This window comes from Perognathus longimembris, chromosome 7 (assembly GCF_023159225.1).
Source record: "Perognathus longimembris pacificus isolate PPM17 chromosome 7, ASM2315922v1, whole genome shotgun sequence".
NCBI classification, from domain to species: domain Eukaryota; kingdom Metazoa; phylum Chordata; class Mammalia; order Rodentia; family Heteromyidae; genus Perognathus; species Perognathus longimembris.
Window position 1 is genome coordinate 46,967,386 of NC_063167.1, and position 6,000 is coordinate 46,973,385.

The following is a 6,000-nucleotide window of genomic DNA, read 5'->3' on the forward strand; positions in this document are numbered from 1 at the left end:
TCCCTAGCCTTCAGATTGAATTGCTTGCTGATTTGGATGAAACTCGATTATTTGCAGCTCGTGCACAAGAATGTGACCCCAACTTAAGGCATTATATGATTCTGCTTCTGTCCCTACCCCCCATTTATTCAGATCAGGGGACTGAAATCCTTAGAACCATGGTGGAAGGAACCCTAGACGGCATTGCCACTTGGGTTCATTGCTCCCACGCCAGGCCAGCTGACCCCTTTGCCCTGGACGATGACTACCCTGGTGGAACATGGGAGGTCTCCAAGCACCACCCAACTCAGCCGCTTCACCTTCGCCTCAAGAAAAGAAAGTTAGACTGAATATTGTTATAATTTTCTTTTTGCATTCTTTCCTTACTACCCTGGCTAGTGTTGATGTTATTTTGGCAGCTCACTCCAAAGTGAGGTGACCCCCTTATTTTAGGTAGTTTTGGGCTTGCTCAGGAATACGGGTATAGCCACCCGACCCTTAGAGAACAGCTGAGAAGTTTATGTATTATTTTGTTGCTTACATTTGGATACTAAACACTATACAGCTAATGGTAAGTCTGTATAGCTGAAAGTTAATTTTCAGTTTGCAGTAATCCTGCAGTCCCTTGGTAAAGTAGACTAAGGTTATAGGTTCCTGGCTAGGTAAGGTCAATGCCCCTGAGTCAGCCTGAAGAAGTTACAGAAGATGGATGATCTTCACCCATCAGCCCCCCTTTAAAACCGAGGGACCAGAGTTGTTTCTGGGAAGATGAGGCAGGATAAACTAGAGGCATGCAAAACAGGTACAGAGACTATACTTGTAAGAAATGGTGACAGGCCCTTTGGTTACTACTTTGGGCCCTACTGGCCCATGCCTTACCTCTATATCATCCCCTAGACATGCAAGCCATTGAAATGGACAGAATGGAGCCATGATTGGCTCCCAAGGTACCAAAAAGAAAAAGGGGGAAATGAAATGCCAGACTTTGAAGTCAGGCCCCATTTTACCACGTGAACCCCATTTTAGAATCGAACCCTGAGCCAATCAGATTTGTACCTGTGTCCTAATCTTGCTTGCTTGAACACCTGATTGTTGTAACTTTGTTCTTTGCCTTTATAAGCCCTGTGTAATCACAGCTCGGGGCTCCCTCGTAACCTCCGCTGTGTTGGTGGGTAGGACGAGGCCTGAGTTGCAGCTCGCTTAAATAAAGCCTTGCCTTGCTTTTGCATTTTGGAATGTCTGAGTCTCGGTGGTCTTCTTGGTGGTGGTCTTGAGACTTGGCACAACAATACCAGTATACATGGTTTCCAATGTACTCAGATAAGATACAGAGATAGTGGAAGTACATCACAGGAAGGGGATACAAGAAGATCATCAATAATAGAAGCTATGGTTACACATAGCACGTTGAAAGTAGTTACAACAGTGATATAACAATCGTTTCCATAACATGGCGTTCATTTCACTTAGCATCATCTTATGTGTTCATAAGGGTATAGCTATTGGGCTCTTGTGATCCTCTGCTGTGACTAGCCTAAACCTGTGCTAATTATTCCCTATTGAGGTGCCAGACTTTGAAGTCAGGCCCCACCACGTGAACCCCATTTTAGAATCGAACCCTGAGCCAATCAGATTTGTACCTGTGTTCTAATCTTGCTTGCACAGCTGATTGTTGTAACCTTGTTCTTTGCCTTTATAAGCCCTGTGTAATCACAGCTCGGGGCTTCCTCCTAACCTCCGCTGTGTTGGTGGGTAGGACGAGGCCCGAGTTGGCAGCTCGTTAAATAAAGCCTTGCCTTACTTTTGCATTTCGGAGTGTCTGAATCTCGGTGGTCTTCTTGGGGGTGGTCTTGCGACTTGGCACAACACTATGAGGGAGACCATAGAGTCCATGTTTCTTGGGTCTGGCTCACTTCACTTAGTGTAATTTTTTCCAAGTCCTTCCATTTCCTTACGAATGGGGCAATGTGACTCTTTCTGATAGAGGCATAAAATTCCATTGTATATATGTACCACATTTTCCTGATCCATTCGTCTACTGAGGGGCATCTGGGTTGGTTCCATATTCTAGCTATGACAAATTGTGCTGTGATGAACATTGTTGTGCTGGTGGCTTTAGTGTGTTCTTGTTTGTGGTCTTTTGGGTAGATGCCCAAAAGTGGGGCTGCTAAGTCATAGGGGAGCTCTATGTTTAGCCTTCTGAGGAATGAAAAAGTGCTCTACATCACTGGCCATAAAAGAAATGCAAATCAAAACAACATTGAGATTCCATCTCACCCCAGTAAGAATGTCCTATATCAAGAAAACTAACAATAACAAATGTTGTTGAGGGACAAGGTAACAAACAGTACAAGAAATGTATCCAATGCCTAACGTATGAAACTGTAACCTCTCTGTACATCAGTTTGATAATAAAAATTTGAAAAAAACAAACCAACCAAACAAAAAAAAAACAAATGTTGGAGGGGATGTGGCCAAAGGGAACCCTACTTCATTGTTGGTGGGAATGTAAACTGGTTCAGCCACTCTGGCAAGCAGTATGGAGATTCCTCAGAAGGCTAAACATCGAGACTCTTATGTCCAATTAACTAGCAAAATTCCAGAACTGAAGGTGTGCCTCAAGTAACAGCATGCCTGCCTTAAGCAAAAAGCTAAGAAACAGCCCTTAAGCTGAGTTCAAGCACACACACACACACACACACACACACACACACACACACACACACACACACACACACACACACACCTGTAGCCAGGCAGGGTAGTAAAAGAGGAGGAGGGAAGATCATTTGAGTTAAAAGGTTTGAGGCCAACCAACTGTAAGCCAACTCTGTAAGACTTTTTGAAGAAAAAGCATAACTACATTTGTAAATGAATGCCGTTGGAACTGGAATCTTTTCTCTCTCTCTCTCTTCCTCTCTCTCTCTTTCTCTCTTGCCAGTTCTGGGGCTTGAACTCAGGGCCTGAACACTGTCCCTGAGCTTCTTTTGCTCAAGGCTAGTACTCTACCACTAAGCCACAGCACCACTTCTGGCCGTTTCTGTTTATTTGGTACTGAGGAATCAAACCCAGGGCTTGGGGCTGGGAATAAGGCCTAGTGGCAAGAGTGCTTGCCTTGTATACACGAAGCCCTAGGTTTTAACCCTCAGCACCATATATATATATATATATATATATATATATGGCCAGAAGTGGTGCTGTGGTTCAAGTGGCCGAGTAGCTAGCCTTGAGCAAAAAGAAGCCAGGGACAGTGCTCAGGGCCTGAGTACAAGCCCCAGGACTGGCAAAAATAAAACAAAACAAACCAACCCAGGGCTTCATGCATGCTAGGCAAGCACTCTACCACAAGCCTCATTCCCAGTCTTGGAATCTTTTCTTATACCATGCTCCAACATTAATTCAAATGTGTCTTGCACCTAAATGTAAGAGCTAAAACTATAAATTTAGGAGAACTTAAAGGAAGAAATCTTTTGACTTAGTATTAGAAAAACCCATGGATATCATGTCAAAAGCATAAGCAATAAATGAAAAGAGAAAAGACATATTGTATTTTATCAAAATTAAGGACAGTGCTAAATTCATGCACCTGTTGTTCCAGCTACTTGGGAAGCTGAGGCAGGAATATCAGTTGAGGCCAGGAGCTTAGAGCCAGCTTGGGAAGCAGAAAGCTACTAGCTCAGACAAACAAAAGAGAATCTTGTTTGCTTCAAATGACTAGATCAAAACAATGGAAATGACAACCTACAGAATGGGAAAATGTATTTTCAAACCATTTATCTGATAACGGGCTTGTATCCAGAATCTTTTACAAAACAAATCTCTTACAACTCAAAAAAGAAACAACGTAGCTTAAAATCACAGAAAAAGTTTTAAACAGGCATTACATCAAAGCAGGTGTAAGAATAGCTAACAAGCATATGGGAAACATCACACCCCACACAAGCAGGAAGCAGCCTAAGATTGACTTTAACCTCCCATTTCCTAAGATTTGGGGGATTTCAGTCCTTGAGGAGAAAATGATAAGTAGTAGAGACCCAGGAAAGATGGGGAAGTGCTAGAGGAGCTTTACCATGGAGGATGGGATCATGAGGCCATTGAAAAAGAAGTAATTAAAATGTCCTACCTGCCTTGGTGGCCCACAAGGGTCACCAGATGCCATAGGATGAGTTCTTTGAGTGCCCCACCCACTTAAGGATTAATGATGGCCTTATTCAGGCCTAACTTAAGTCAATGAATAGTTCCTGGAACAATAAATCTTTCACTTAGCTAGTCAGACAAGTAAGCTTGGTCCTAGTGGTCAATTGTCATTCAGTAAACCTCCCCCAGGAAGATCTTAACGTTCCAAACTCTTATACTTCAGGATGCTGAAGGAACTAAAGTTTGAGGCTAGCCTGGGCTACAGTGAAAGATTCTCTCCCCCTCCCCCCCCGCCCCCAACACACACACAGAGTATTGGAAGATTGTTTGGATGACTTGTAGATACCATCCATAGAATGCATCTGAGCATCTGTGAGTTTTGATAACTGGGAGTTGAGAATGAGGAACAGAACAAAAACGTATCTTTCTTGGCTGGGATACCAGCTCTGAAGCGCAGAGGTCGGCCCTGAGCTCCACTCCTTGGATGGGGTTACACTTTCCAGCTGTCCTCTCTCCAGGACAGCCAGTTGTCTGTCTTTATCTTAGAGAATCAGCTTTGACAAAGCTTTTGGGCCTGCTTGGAAATCTTCTTTCCTTTGCTTTCCCAAACAAAATTAATTTGAAATGGTTGGTTGAATCTGGCATGCTTGTGTTCATTTGAGCAGGAGCGGATCACTGGAGACAGCCCCTGAGGCCACAGTCGTGGTGACGTATCCCTCTCCTTCTGCCAGTAGAGACATAAAGGCCCAGGGGCCAGTTCTCTGGGGAATAGTACAGGACCTGGGGCTACTTCATGAGACCAAAAAAAAAAAAAAAAAAAAAGCCTGAAGAGTTGTTTCAATGAGTTGTTAGCCTGGGAATAGTTTATTTTGGAATGTCTCAGAGAAAAATTGGATCCAAGATGGAGAAATTCCAAGAAAGAAAATTGCTTTAACATCAGAAAGACATGAGAAGGACTCAGATTTTCTAAGATGAAACAGTCTCAATGGCTGAAGAGGTGAGTTCTATCCAAGAAAGTCAATGTAAGTAGTTTTGTTTTAGACATCAATCTGAGGGAGCAAGTTTTTCCAATAATTATGTAGTTATTACTACGTACTAGACATGACTGTAAGAACTTTGTGTAATTGCTAGAACATTCACAACAATCTTCTGAAATAAATCTATTACTATCTCAGATTTTTCAAATAAGGCTGAGATGCTCAATAAGTGGCCCAGAGGCAGAGACCCAACATGGGTAGTCTGATTCAAATCCACATACGTGACCCCTGAAATGAGACAACATTTCACAGTGAACACAGAAAGACTTGACTATAGTCCCCTATATGTCAAATCATAGGGATTTGTCCCTCTCACCCAGAGTTGGCCCAGTTGTTTCCAAGAGGTCTGCCTGGAGTTTCCACCTGTGCCTACAACTTCATTACTTCAAGTGTGACAGCTTCTCTCTCGGCAGTAGCTTTGCTGTCATGCTGTTGGGTTGCCTTGAAATTGCCCTGACAGCTCTCATTGTAAGAATCTATGCCAAGGGGTCTCCTCCATCTGCTTGTCCCAAAGTCTCCGTGGTGGCTGGGTTCCATGCAGACCTATGGTGAATGGCCCCACTTGTGTGCCAATTTGTGATCTGAGTTCACCATATTTTTCTAGAACACACTATCTTTTAAGTCCAAGATGTCTCAGCTTTTGGTGCTCATCTCCTTGGCTGTAGTTTCAAAGACAGTCCACAGCTAGAGTTGGGTCATCTGACAAATTATGCTCCCCTGGCCCCATTATTTTTCTTAACTGATTCCTATTACAACCAATAGAACTTTAATAACCAACAACAACAACTCTCTTTCTCCCTAGCACAAAGCACAGAATCTATGGATCTGACTAAAGTTAGTCCGAAGA